Source organism: Phoca vitulina, unplaced genomic scaffold (assembly GCF_004348235.1).
Source record: "Phoca vitulina isolate PV1807 unplaced genomic scaffold, GSC_HSeal_1.0 scaffold7, whole genome shotgun sequence".
NCBI lineage: Eukaryota > Metazoa > Chordata > Mammalia > Carnivora > Phocidae > Phoca > Phoca vitulina.
In genome coordinates this window covers 3,096,565-3,112,127 of record NW_022589710.1, presented here as the reverse complement: position 1 = coordinate 3,112,127, position 15,563 = coordinate 3,096,565, and the positions used below count along the sequence as shown (strand labels likewise).

The 15,563-nt window shown below is 38.1% G+C and overlaps 1 long non-coding RNA gene across 1 annotated transcript in view; it reads right to left on the bottom strand.

Moving 5' to 3' along the window:
• Nucleotides 1-7,523: 7,523 nt before the first annotated feature.
• Nucleotides 7,524-15,563, bottom strand: part of LOC116632859 — a 52,369-nt gene continuing 44,329 nt past the window's right edge. Inside the window, exons 4-5 of the long non-coding RNA XR_004299510.1 lie at nt 9,223-9,310; nt 7,524-7,860 (exon numbers count right to left, since the gene is read on the bottom strand). This is a non-coding gene — a long non-coding RNA (uncharacterized LOC116632859). The remainder of the gene's footprint in view (nt 7,861-9,222; nt 9,311-15,563) is intronic.

Sequence of the window (15,563 nt, the reverse complement as noted above, 5' to 3'; positions counted from 1 at the left end):
GTACTTCTTTACATGTTTGGTAGGATTCACCTGTGAAGCCTTCTGGGTGTGAACTTTTCTTTCTTGGAAGATATCTAATTAGGAATTCAATTTCTCTAACAGCTACACAAATATTCAGGATATCTGTTTCTTCGTGAGAGAGCTTTGGTAGTTTGTCTTAAATTTTTCTGTTTGTCATCTAAATTGTCATATTTATTAGTATAATGTTGTTCAAAATATTCTTTCATTATCCCCTATCTAATGTCTGTAATATCTGTACTGATAGTTTCTTTTCATTCAGATATTAGCAAATTATGCATTTTCCCCTTTTTTCCCTGTTCAGTCTGGCTAGTGGTTTATTATTCTTGTTAATTTTTAAAAAGAGCCAGTTTTTGTTTTATTGATATTCTCTCACACCCCCTCTCTCCTTTTAGTTTTTTATTTAGTTGATTTTTGCCCTTATCTATATTATTTCCTTCATCTTACTTTGGGTTCCATTTGTTCATCTTTGTCTGTTTTCTTCAGGAAAAATCTCAGGACATTGATTGGAGACTTTCCTACTTTACTAATATAAGTGTTGAATACTAGGAATTTTCCTTTTTGCACTGAATAAAACACATACCACAAATTTTAATATATTGTATTACCATTTTCATTCACTCAAAATATATTCTAATTTTTCTTGTAATTTCTTACTTGAACAAGTCATTTATAAGTTTGTTTTTCAGTTACAATGTATTTGTGAGTTTTCAGAGATCTTTTTGTTATTTATTTCCAAATTAATTGGAATGTCATCAGAGAACATACTTTATAAAATTTGATCACTTTAAAGTCATCGAGAGCTGTTTTTTGGACTTTCAGTATATGGTTTGTCTTAGAAAATGCTTACATGTGCTTGAGAAAAATGGGAGGTAGAATGTTTTAAAAATCAACTTTCTTCATAACATTGTTTGTGTCTTCTATATGTTTACAGACTTGGTCTAATTCTCGTATATATTATTGAGAAGGGAAGGTTGAAATGCCCAACTGTAATTGTGACTTTCTCAGTTTTTCCTCACTGTTGTGTCAGTTTCTGCTTCTATTTTGAAGCTTATTTTTAGATGCATAAATGTTTAGGATTTTTACATCTCAACCCCTTTATCGTTATAAAATAACTCCCTTAATCCCTGGTAATATTCTTTGCTCTGAATTCTACTTTGTCTGATATTAAAATAGCTAATCCAGCTTTATTTTGATTAGCATTTAGCATATTTTTTTACTATCCTTGTACTTTTAACCTATCTGCATCTTTGTATTTAACGTGAATTTCTTCCTACCTCACCATCATTTTCCTCAATCTCCCATAAATTTTGCAGGGCTCTGGAGTCCAGTCCTATGCTCTACCTATACTTATTTAGAAGACAAATACTCCCAAGCTTTATACCTCTACCGTGGACTTGCGCCTTAACTCCAGATTTATATAGCTAGCTGCTTACTAAAGATCTCCATTTGGATGTCTAGTAAGCATCTTAGACTTTATAGGTCCAAAACTAAACTCCTGGTCTTCATCTCCAATCTATAGTCTTTTCTATCTTAGGAAGTGGTAAATCTATCCTTTGGCTCAGGTCAAAAATTTTGGAGTCACTTTTGACTTCACTCTTTGATACATGCCTTATCTCCATCTCTCATCAAATCCTATTGACCTTACCTTCAGAATATGTTCATATGTCAACAGATCATCACAGCAACATTGCCCCCCACAATGCAAAGCAGCACCATTCCTCTTTCGAATGACTAATGGTCTCATTATTATTTCACCATTTCTACTCTCACCCACCCACTCTACTCTCTGTACAGCTGCTAAAATGATCCTTTCAAAACTTAAATCAGGTCATATTTTCTCCTCTGTTCAAAACCCACTAATGACCTGCCCTTTCACTCAGAGTAAAAGCCAAAGTCCTTACAATCACCTCAGATTGCCCCATAGCTTTTTTATTATATCCTTCAGCTCTTTTTCAAATGTCAACTCCATAATGAGGCCTTTGCTGACCACTCAATTGAAACTTATAAAACATCTTCCAAGCCCTGGCAATACCCATTTCCCTCCAAGATTTATTCTTTTTCAAAAGAACTTACCACATCATTGCATACCATGTATTTTTATCTATGTATTTTTTATTGTCTGTCTTTCCTAATAAAAGGTGAACTCACTGAGAACAGGGCTTTTTTCTTTTTTCTGTTTGGTTCATGTTGTAATCCTACCACCTGGTACTTAACCAATATTGATTGAAGAAATGAAAGAAACAAAACTTTTAGAAACTAAACAATATACTGAGTTTTCAAAAATACCTTTGCTAGATATAGAATATTAAAAGTTGTATATGACTGTCATATTTTTGTCTGTACTCCTAGGGTATCCACTTATTGTTAACCAAATTAAAGCATTAGTGTCTACTTCAATAGTGATGTTGGCTAAGGCATATGAGTTGAGTGAGTGTGTGTGTGTGTGTGTGCAAGTGCTTCATTCATCACCCCTGCCCACAATGTATCACTGCTTTGCTCAAGATTCGTAATGGCTCCAAACTTACACACACACGCACACACTTTGCAGACTTAGGCACACCTGCCTTTCTAGTATAGTTCACATCACTTCTCACCAAGGACCCACCATTTCTTTAACTCTTTTCCCTCTCCCTAACAGCACCATGCTCTCTTTACGTCCAAGCCATCAACTATGAGTTTTCCTCACCTTGAATGTCCTGACATTTCCCATTTTTCTTAGAAAATGCTCACTGTTCTTTTTGACAGATGCATCCAATACTGACTTGCCTCTTCTCCCTAGACTTACAGGCATCATTGTTTGTATCATTCATGTAACATTTATCCTAACTTGCTTTATATTGAAGCATTCATATCATATGGCTCCATTGTCCTCCTAAAATGTCTGTCTGGAAAAAGTAATTCTGACTGAATTTAGCTACCTATCTTCCTTGAGTTTATAACCCTAATGTTGAGCATGGAGGGGAATAAACTTACAACCTAGCAGATTGATGCTATTCTAAATTCATGACATCCAACTTCAACTGGGCTGCCATTGATTTCCTAATTAGTTCTCATTCTCATTTCTTTGTAACAGCTATTTCCAACCTTCTCCTTTCTCCTTAAACCTCTGTTCCTGCCAGTTTGCTTCTTACCCCTCAGCATATGTCTTAGCCTCCTACTTCAAGGAGAAAATAGAAGCCTACTAGCAATGTTCTCAACTTCATGCAACCAAAGCAATTTCTTTGCACCTGCACTTATCCTCTCCTCCTTTCTCTCGCTCTCATTTCAGTGCATGAATTAACTGTCTAGTGCTAATATCTCCACCTGGGCTCTTGATTTCCTTTCTTTTCACCTTCCAGCATTCTCCCTCGATGAAAAGGGGAGGATTCCTTCTCCTGTACCTTTAGCTCTACCATTATATTGAGATTGCTCCCTATCAGTACTAATCAGGCTCAAGTGTTGCCTAACTTTAGAACAACCTCTTTGAAAACTCATTATTCTCTTAGCCACCAACTTCCTTATCATCTTTCTTACATAGAGTCAGACTTTGAAATTGTTAACCATCTTTGTGGTTATTCTCTTCCCACTCATACTTCAATCCACCATACAGATCTTCCTCAACTTCTGATTGGGTTATGTCCCAATAAACCCATTGTATGTTGAAAACATCCTAAGTCAAAAATGCGTTTACTACACCTAATCCACTAAACATCATAGCTTAGCCTAGCCTGCCTTAAATATGCTCAGAACACTTACCTTAACCTGTAGTTGGGCAAAATCATCTAGGACAAAACTTATTTTATAAGATGGTGTTGGATATCTCATGCAATTTATTGACTACTGTACTGACAGTGAAAAATGAAATGATTGAATGGGCACAGAATCATTGTAAGTGTTTGGTAAGGGTTGTGTACCCTTGTGATGGCAGGGCTGTTTGGGAGCTGCAGCTTGCTGCCCATCCAGCATCACAAGGGACACTGTACCACATATGACTAGTCCAGGAAAAGATCTAAAATATTCAAGTATGGTTTCTACTGAATTCATATCACCTTAGCGTCATTGTGAAATCAAAAATTCATAAGTCAGTTTATCATAAGTCAAGAACTGTGTGTATCCTAGCTTTCGCCCCTACCCACTATACTGAGACAGTTACGCTAAATCTTAGAATAAAGTCTTTGTAGCATAATTAATAATATTTAGAATCCTGCATTTTGATCCCCTGCATGTCTTCCTCAGTGTTTCTGTGCCCACCTCTCCCCTTCCTCCACACTCTATGCACACAGCTTTTTGTAAGTCTTAGGACATATAATGATGTCTCTCCTTCTCTGACTTTCAGGATTTCATGTCTTATAACTTTGGCTGATCGGTTAGCATTCGTATATTTTCCAAGTCTCATTTGAGAAATGACTTTATTCAGAATATTTCTCTCCTTAGTTTTCTCCCAAGTCTGAGGTTAAGGTTGTCCAATATGTTGTCCCATAGCAAGTCATATTTCTCTTCACATTGTAATTGCTCATTTGTCTATATCCCCCACTAGATCACAAATTTCATTATGGCATGAAGCCTTGTTTGTCCTTGTCGTCCATGTTGCCAAACATGGACCTTGTAGGCCATCAGTAAACACACACACACACACACACACACACACTATGACTTAGTCATAGTGAAATTTGCAATATATATATATGGGGTGTGTGTGTGTATGTGTGTGTGTGTAGTGTGTGTAGTAATTCTAACAATAAACCTTTCATGTTCCCATTTGCAAACAAATAGAATTTGTGAAGCCAAAGATGAAAACATAGGGTTACATTGTCACTGTAAATCATCACACTGGCTTAATATTTTTGAAATACTAGAGAATCACTTCCATAGCTATTTTTAAATACAAATGTATTTTTATAATAATATAGGCAAAATTTAATATAATATGCATGTAATATTAATATTTATTAGTGTAGTATAGACATTAGCTAAATATTAAGGCACCCAGGACTTACTCCTTGATCTCATCCCTTTCCTGTCCATCATTCTTTAGATTTTTGTAATGAATCTCTTTAAGTATTCTAACAGTTATCTATTGCTCTGTAACCAATCATCCCAAAATTTGGTGGTATAAAACAATAATTTGTTATCTTTCATGGTTCTGTGGATGGTTATTCCTGACTTACTCACTCAGCTGCGTTCACCTGGAAGGTAGGTTAGAAGGTCCAGGATGGCCTCATACATAGGTGTGGCAGTTGGTTCTGACTGTCAACTGGGATGTTTTTGTTCTCCTGCTTATTGCCTCTCATCCTCTTATTGGTCAGATGGGCTTCCTTATGTGGCAGTTTCAGAACAGAGTTCTTAAGAGGGTAGAAGGGAAAGCTGAAAGGCCTATACAGATCTAACCTCAAAAGTCGTATCATCCCTTCTGACACAGTCTGTTGGTTGAAGCAAGTTGCAAGAGCAATGCACGTTCAAGAGACATGAAAATACATTTCACTTTTTGGTGAAAGAAGAACAAAGTCATATCACAAAGGTAATTGTGGCAAACTGCTCAAAACACCACCTTCTCCATCCCAAGTAATGGCAAATCCATCCCTCTAGCTGCTCTGGCAAAATCCTTGATGTTGTCCTTGTCTAGAGTGGCTATATAATTTATCATCCAAACTGGGATACATTTGGGTGAGAAAACAGAAATGAAAAATAATTGAAATTATATAGTTTTTGAAATGGGTATTTCTCAATGGAAAATTTGATTTTATTGTGGATCTAGAAAAGAGTTTATTCAAAACTACCTTTGAAAACAATTTTCTATATAAAATTTACATTTAAAAATACAAAATAGTAATTTTGAATTACTGATGCAGTCAGTAGATTCTTCTCTGTACACTATAATATTTTTAAATGAGAAGAACACTATATCCACAAGTTTCAAGGATCCCAGGAAGCTCAGAGAAAATTCTGTTGAATGGAAGAAATCTCAATTCTAATTTCTTTCACTAAAGTGCATATATGGTTCATTTAAAATAGGCCACAAGTACTTTCTTTTTGCTTCCATCAAGGGGACCTTTCTTTGAGAAATATTTTTATGATAAAAATTTGTCAAATAATTTTCTCTACATATTTTTCTTTTGAGTGTTGCACCAAATTTAAATACTGCAAAACCATAGGACTTTGCAATCTTATCCTACTGGCATAGAGTATACATATATACAATTAAAAATTCTATGAGGGGTGCCTGGGTGGCTTGGTCGGTTAAGCATCTGCCTTTGTTCAGGTCGTGATCCCAGGGTCCTGAGATAGAGCCCTGCATCTAGCCCTATATAGGGCTCCCTGCTCAGTGGGGAGCCTGCTTCTCCCTCTCTCTCTGCCTGCCACTCCCCCTGCTTGTGTGGGCTCTTTCTCTCTGTCAAATAAAGAAATAAATCTTAAAAAAAATAAATAAAAGTTCTATGAAATGAGTCTTTCTAGAGACACTTGGAATACTGCAAAGTGAAGTTGTAAAATTTCAAAATGAAATTGTGTACCTCATTTGACCTGTCATCACTTACTTTGTCCTGTTATTCCTTTGTTTTTATAGAGATAAATATAAAAGTCTTTCTGTTTTCAGGCTTTAGTTTTAATAATTAGCTGCAATACATTAAAATCTTTAGTAGCTGGAGTTTTGCTTTGTTTTGTTTAGGTTTTCTCATTACTGAATACTTCAGTTAAAGACTTCCAATGCTTTTGAACAGAAATCAACCAACAATTAGAAGGCACAGTCAGAAAAATTTCATTGCCATTTAGAATACTGTTGTATTGGAAAGGATCAGCTATGGGTTCCACCACTTTGCTGACAGCAGCTATTCGTAGCTGTTTTTTTAAATTAAATATCAGCTTTGTAGCTCAGTTTTTCTGTGTGCTTATAAATTATTTGTAAATTTGGACAACTTTCATTTTTATTTTTAGAATATCACCCCAAATTTGGACTCAGTTTTGAGTTGGGTGTGTTCCACAATCAATTCCAATATACTTCTACTTCATGAGGATCTTAATTAGGACGAATGTTGTTCTTTGCATTATGATTATGATACTGTAGTCCCCAAAATTTGCATTCAAATTTTCACTGCAAAACAAATAATTTTATCTTTATTGTTGCACTTAGCCAACTGGAATGTGAAATAATGTTAGAAATTTCACCTTCAAAGGGATGAAATTTTAAAAGCTTTACTTCGAACTAGCTGAATAAAGTAATCTAAGCATTACTGAATTAACGGACTTTCTATTTGAAAAATCTGATGACACTCACAGGGCACCAGCATCAATCATTCACGAAGCTCTTCAGCTATTGGACCATAAGAAAGCTTGAAATGGAAGCTGAGCAAACGTAATTTAAAATAATGAACATGGGGGGCACCTGGGTGGCTCAGTCGGCTAAGCGGCTGCCTTCGCCTCAGGTCATGATCCCAGGGTTCTTGGATCGAGCCCCACATAGGGCTCCCTGCTCAGCAGGGAGTCTGCTTCTCCCTCTGCCTGCCTCCTTGTGCTTTCTCTCTCTCTGACAAATAAATAAATCAAATCTTAAAAAAAAAAATGAACATTGATCTAAATGAAAAGACATTCTTCATTTAGTCATCTGTGAACTTCCATCTGGGAGGTGCATATATAAAATCATTTTGAGGGACAATCTTCTTTAAATAAAAAACTTGACGTAGACACTGATGTTTCTTCATCTTTGCCCTCTGTTTTTCTTTTTCTTCTTCTTCTTTTTTTAATCAGCACCAGTACCACCACATTTGATGTTGACAGGATCGAGGATCTCGCTCCTGGAAGATGGAGATGGGCTTTCCATTGGTGACGAGTTTCCCATTTTCAGCTTTGACTGTGCCCTTGAATTTGCTGTGGGTAGAATCATACGAGAACATGTTCAGCATCGTGTCCCGTGGGCATGGCTGGCACTGCACCAGGTGATGGGCTGTCTGTAGAAGGGGGAGGAGCAGAGAGCTGTCCTCTGATTTTCATTGACCTGTGGTATCATTAATACCCCCATGGAAGATGGTAAAGATCATCAAGAGTTTATGTAGGTTGCATATTTATCATCAACTTTCTCGAGGAATGGAGACTATAGTCTTTTTTGTTTAATTATTAAACATGAATTTAGTGTTTTTTAGTTTAGTGTAGCCAAAAAAGTATATTGCAAACAATTACAAAATAGTAAAACAAATAGTTTTAGATCTATGCCATGTAATGTCTGACTAATAATACAATAGATGGTAAAACTATGTAGCAAGCATGCTCAGATTCTTTTCTATACAGGAATAGCCAATTTCTAATCTCTCATATTTCAGAAGCGTTGTGGACACTGCTGACTGGTGATCTGGCAACATGGTGTGCCTCCCAGGCCTGGTGGGCACAACTGGTGAGTACCCCAAGTGGTCGGCAGGAATGATGGTGCTGAATACTTCTGTCCACTGGAGAGCATGGAGTTACTGTTTCTAAGGGAGCACACTTCATTTGCTCAGAGGAGCATAGATTTTTCTCTTCTCTACATCACACCCAATCCATCAGCACATCCTGTTTTCTCTACCTGAATAATTTGTCTAGAATCTTATCGTATCTTGCGATCTCCTTGGCTACCTCTATGGTTCACATAACCATCTTATCTAGCCTGGATTCCTAGCACTATCCTCTTATCTGGTCTCCATGTCTACCTTTGTTCCTCAATAGTCTATTGTTAATACAGTAGCTAAGTGAAATTTTAAAGATTTAAGTTAACTCCCATCATTCCTCTATTAGAAACCCTGTACTGGCTCTCTAGTTAGCTCAGAGTAACAGCCAAAATCCTGCTCTTGAACTCCAAAACCCTACTCCATCTGGCACCATTCCTCCTCTGAACTCATCTCCTGTCACCGTCCCCCTTTTACAAGCCAGGGCCAGCCACAGACAACTCTTTGATGGTCCCACATACTGTATGCATGTGAGGGCCTTTTGTCTAGTTGGTGCATTTATAGGGAATTCTCCTTCCCCAGATATCCCTTTGGCAAAATTCTCTCACCTTATTCTAGAATGCAAATGCAAATCTCATCTTCTCATTGGGTTTACTTGATTATTCTATTTAATACTGCTATCTGAACATGCCCCTCTGAGCCCCTGTACTCTAGCACTTTTCAGTGTTTATACACTGTATGAGTTCCAGTACTGGTCAGCTTAGCCTATCATATTACTATCAGAGCATAGTAACAAAACACCTCCATTACTTACAATAACATTTTATTTCCATAGATTAACTGAGGCTGTGCTTCGAATGGTCGTTTTCATTCTGAATATTCCATGCTGAATTGCCTTTCTCCTGGTAGAGAGAAAAAAGGGACAACAGAAACTTCTGCTTGGAATAGCACCCATTATTCCCACTGACATTTCATTGGCTAAAACAGGTAATTTGGTCAAGCCTGAAGTAAAAAATGTGGGAAGAAAATCCTCCCATAGAAAGGGCTTAATACTAGTTAATGTTTATTATTCATTGTGTTCCCCCCACCAGCGTCTCAAGGGCAGTGCTCTTTATCCCTTCTGTTTGTGTTTTTTTCCCCCTGATAAGTATTAAGTACACAGAACAGAGCTTGGCATATGGGACATATTAAGTAAAATTTTATTGAATAAATGAATGAACAAAAATACACTACTATATAGTTTTACATTTCCATAGCTATCTAAAGTTCTTTAGAGTTTCCATGGTTAAGGTAAAGGCTATTGCTATTAGTTAAAAAAAATATTATAGGCTTGTATAACATTTTATTATTAATAACTAACTTCCAGTGAGAATATAAGAATATGGTGGAGGATAATGAATAACATTCCAATAAGGGGATAAGGGGTCCATTGTTTCTATAGCTTTGTAAGTGGCTGCTTGGCCTCAGACATGTTTCCTTTGCTAATAGGATTCATATAGCACTGTGACTAACCCAAAGGGGTGTGCCATGATTAGTCTGGGCCAATAATGGCACTTGTTTTCTTCTCTTACCCCTTGCGGAGATTGTTCTAGGATGATTTCCTAAAGAAGAAATTTGGTGAGAGCATCTGGAAGTCAGTTTGCTCCCTAATGAAAGAGATAGTTGTGTAAGGAGAATATCTTCCTTAGCCCTCTTCTCCCTCTTTTTCTAGTTGGGTGCTGTTGGATGAAGATGACATGCCTAGAGCTATGGAAGCCATTTTGTGACCATGAAGTGACAAATATGGGGATGAAAATAAACACATGGAGAATGAAGGATTAGCGCAGTGGAAAGAACCAGTATCTTTTATCACAGCATTAAGCTGCCAAAACAACTCTGCCATTACCTGCATACAGCATTCTTGGTAAGTAAACAATATACATACTTGCATAGTGGTTCAAGACACTGCAGTTTAGACATTTTGTTCTGGCAGCTGAAGGCGTCCTAACTGAGACAGATCTCTTGGGTCAAAAAAATCACGAACAGATATTGTAACATCTCACCGTATAGTATGCTTCAAATATGTTTCAAAAACATCTGAAATAAATAAGGAATCCAGATTAAAAAAAGTAACTTTGGCATATTGCCAGTATAATTGATACGGTCAAAATGCTAGAATGTAAACTGGTTTGACCAGCTATAAATGGGGAAGAACTTTCAGAACTGACCCAAAGAAGTAGTCTGAGTTGTTGCTTGTCAACCAGCTGTTCTAAAATCATATAGATTTCATCATAAATTGAAATGTTCTAGACCATGCTATATTACCATATTAATGTAGAAATACAAAATACATGGTAATTATTTTACTATTTAGCATATATGCTTGACTTTAAAAGGATCTAATACTAATTTGGGGCTAAAAATGGTTTTATAATTTCATAGACAATGGTACATACCTTTGGAAGCATTTGGCAATCAATATGAGATTTTGAATATTAATGTACCACCTGTGGAAAATGGATGTTTTGCTCCAAAGCCAGGAAGACATTCTGAATTTCAGAAAAGGACATAGGAACCTGAAGAGCTCGGTTTGCCCCTATGAGAAGATGTTACTGACATGAGGAAGGGAGTAAATGGCATTTATGTTGAATTGAAGCATGTATTAGATGTGGTTATGAATTCACTTGGTAGTAAATAACAGACAGTTCTATTACCATGGCTAAAATAGGATGTTGTCTCATGAAACAGGAAGTTAAAGGTTGGGAAATTCAGGGTTGCCATGACAGTTCAATGGTACCATTAGGAACTAAAGCTCTTTCTATCCTCAGCTACTCCATCCCTACTATGCATTCACTAACTTACTATTTCCTGTCTCAGGGTTGAAGAATGGGATTTTTCACCTTATGTCAGCATTCCTGGACAGAGGAAGGGCAAAGACTAACGTTCACTAGGTTATGCCTTTTGATTTTGGGAAGCAAACCCCGGACTTCTGGTGATATCCATTGGCCAGAACTGTGTCACAAGCCTACCCAGGGCAGCAAGGCAGAGTGGGAAATTGGTTATTTTAACTTGCTAGCCTTTACAGTAGAATAATGCAAGGATGAAAGAATCACAAGTGGGTTCTGGACACTTGAGAAAGTATGATAATATGGAAAATAGTTATTAATTTTTATGGTCTGTCTTGTCTGAAGCTGAGAAAGTACTTATGAATCTCCATAAATACAGCTGGATGAAGTGTCCCTTTCTACCATACCCATTTTCCCTGCCTGTGATCCATTGCCTTTCTCCATTTCTCCTGTATGAACATTACCCATCTTTCGAATTAACTACATAATTTGCAGTGCCTAGCACAGAATGAAAATGCAGGGTCCTGACCGCGGGTCAGGAAGTCTGTCTCCCAGTCTGACGGGACTGCCACCCCAGCCCCTGGGGATAGGTGACCTCACCCCCACCCCTCCCCCAAGGGATGGCATCCTCTTTGCTGGGACACGCTTTACCGAAATGGGGAGTTGGTGAGAAGCCTTTACTGAATTGCCACTGAATCTGCCTTTCCTGACTCTTCCAGGTCTTCGTAATCCCCAGTTGTGCCCTGTGGGTAACCATGATTCCCTAGCCTGATTATGAACTTCCTAGGTGGTTGCAGCTTTGCCTTACACCGTTTTTAGCGTTATCCCAGAACTGAGCCCTTGGTAGATTGCTCACACATCATTAATTGTTCCTGCCTTTTGTCCTTAACTACAGCAGGGATCTCTTAGTGGTAGTCATGAATCCTATTATTTGGTGGCCAGTAGTAAAGTCTTGACCTATATCATAAAGCTAAATGTTTGGCACAGAGACTTTTCCAAAGGTCTCCACCATGCTCTAGGTCAACACTCCCCTTGGGGATTCTATGACCAAGGCTTCATGGACCTTAAGGCCACGTGCTGCATCTCCAATTCAAGAAGGACTGTAGAGACAGAACTCACTTACTCCCTCCCGGCTTTAGACTTAGTTTCTTCTTTAATTCCTCTTATAAGCTGGGTCCTGACATTGTCTATTTTCTCTGTACACTGTCACATTCAGAGAAAGAGCTCAGCAATCAAAAAGTAATTAGAAGCAATCCTACCTTTTTACTAGTATTTCTTGAAGAAGGTCCAAGGGATTCAATGCATAATTCATATCAATATCCTCACACTCTGTCATTGCTCCCCAAACCTTTGCATCCACACCTTGTATCCTCATCCTACAAAAACTCTTAGAGAAACACATATTATTTGGCTCTTGGAATCTTCACTGTCTCCCTCACTTTATTAGATCTTCTCTTTTTTTTTCCTTTGAGTGTGAATGTTGTTTCTTCTGATCTTCCCAGCTTAATGATATTCCCTCCCCACCCCCCACAAGATGTGTAGAAAGGCCCAGAGTTTTCTCTTACAGGCTCAACATCTCCCTTTGAAGTTTGGAGAGACAGAGAGACCTAAAAGTGGTGAGACTTTACTTTTGAAGGAGGGAAGAGGGAGAAGATTGAAACATTCATAATTGAATATCTTTTAAAATCCCCATCTCTCTGAGAATCACTGCCCATGCTGCCCGGACTTCCTTCCCCCAGACAAGAAAGAGATCTGTCTCACTGAGTACACACAGAACTGTGCTTGGGGGCAGAGAGCCAAGATTGGTTTCTGTTTATCATGGGAAAGAGCTCAAGGTACTTAGTTTTAAGCTGCACTGAATCTAGTATCATTCATCTGTTTATGTTCTTTTAAAAAAGCCTTTAAAAATTCAGTGCAGAACAACAACAACAACAAAAAAGCAAATTGTCCTTTGATTCCATAATGGCTTTTATTCCCCAGAACTGCAGTGTGCAAATAAAGGAAAGCAAATTATGTTCTGAATTAAACTTTTCTTGCTTCAGCTAGGCTGAGTCACCTTTGACGTTCCATTTTTTGAACAGAGCCAACCGCGTGTCTAGAGCTATTTTCAAAGATGTCACGTACAAACCTGCAAACTTTAGGATGTTCCACTTCAGGCAAGTCATCTAAAGGAAGGTAACTGAGCTGCATTTACCCATATATTTCCCTAGGCTTTGGTTCCTTCCCAATTCTATTGGTATCTACAATAGCATCCAGAATATTAAAACACAGTCATTATAGATGCAGGCCTCTCTGGTCCTTTTGAACGCACCACAGATGGCAAGATGCAATTGGAGGGGGGAGATAAGTGCATTAAACTTCTCCTTGCATATATCCCATGGTAGGGAGATAAGCAAATGGTAAGCAATTTTTCAGTACACTATTTCAGAATGTTTCTTGGGCTTTCAAATAGCCGAGAAGCATTAGCCTATAGTCCTTATAACTTAAATAAATCCATGGCACATTCAGAAAGAATGTTCTCTGTAGAGGATGAGAGGAGAGTGATATAGAATGTACATAATTAACATTAAGCAGAGGACCTAAACAGTAAGTATTGTATATCTCTGTGCTCTTTCTATAGAATCAGTTTTTTCACTAAAAGATAGACATGAAGGCATCCTGTGCAGTTAACAGAAGGTCCCAAATTTCTCAACAGGAGGGACTTGGGGTATCAATCTGGTGAGAGAGTAAATGCAGCTAGTCTGGAAACTGTTCATTTCTAAGTGCCTAATTTTATTTAGATAACGTAGATATTCAGAGTACCTTGGAGAGTGCTGATGGGGATTATTCAAGGAGGGGAAGCTGGCTAGCACCCTTCTAAGCCACTCCTGCCTTGGTGCCCTATCTGTGCAGAGTCCAATCTTCCAAAGAGTGAAGGTATCATTTCAAAATATTTCTGAGAAACATTCACTTTCAGTGATTTGAAATGAACCTCCAGAGAAAGCCCTAGAATCAACTGAATACTTCTGATTTTTTGGAGTTTTAAAGGAGGCAGGTCGATGTATGGCTTGGGGCATGGATTTTAGAGTCAGAGAGAATTGTTTTTAAATCCCAGTTCCCCCGTTTAGTTGTTGTTTGACCTTGGGCAAGTCACTTTATCTCCCTGACTCTCAGATTCTTTATTTGTAAGTAACCTACTGCCTAGGATTATGTGGATCAAGATGGTATGTGCATAGCTCCTAAGACATTGCTTGGCACCTCATTGGTGCTTAGAAATGATGGCTATTATAATCACTGTCATCATTGATGTTATTATTATATTGAACCAGTATCTGCTCCAAAGTGTTGCCTTCGATATGTTATCCTCATTCATTCACTTGACAAAAAACAAGAGTCTTTATCTTGACTCAGGGCTTGTCGTAGGTCAGGAAGACACCGAGTTGAGAAGTTGAAAGTTTGGCAAAATGGAAAGATTTGCACATGAATTTCTAACAATAACTTGGCAATTATGTATAAAGTGCTAGTGGTGTGCTGAGGAGCAGGCTCTGAATCCTGACTGTGGGGAGTAGGGTAGGATTTGTAGAAGAGCTGATGTACTTTAGCTGGTTCTCAAGGATGGATAGAAGTTCACTAGTTGGGGATGGGATGGGGGTGCAGAATTTCAGACTGAGAGAAAGAACAGTGTGAGTAAAGGAGAACAGGTTTAGAGGTGCCAAGTTCCTTAGAGTCACCAGTCCTCAGAAACCAGAGCATAATTTTAATGAAAGGGAGATAGTTGGGAGGTTGGGATAGGAGAGGAGGGGCAGGAGAACGGGGGCTATAGTCAGAGACCCTGTAAGGCCTTTGGGTTCCTGCTTAGTCTGTGTGTACCACAGAGCCACTGGGAGGTTTTTAAGCCAGGAGATGTCACAGTAAGATTTGTGTTTTGGAAGGATAATTCTGATATGCTATGAAGAGTTTGTGTGGGAGAAACACGAGATGAGATGCAGGGACACTAATTAGAAAATTATTGCAATAAGGAGGCCTTTTAGGTCAGAGGCAGTGGAAATAAGAGAGATGAAGGTGTAGTTCAGGGAAGGTGTAGTTCAGAAAGGCAGGGCTCTGCAGTGAAAATATTTACACCTCACTGCCGAGTCTCTTTCAGATATTCTAAGACAACTGTTGTGAGCTTTCTAGAGCTTCCATTTGTCAAACCAAACATCTCCCCTTCTTTGTTTTGATTTAGAGATGCCTTGTCTTCCCTAGCATACTTTTTGTGAGTAATCTTAGTTTGTCATTTTCCTCTTTTATAATGAGGTGCTTGAATTGAAACCCATATTCAAATGTAGGCCTATCACCCCACCACAAACCA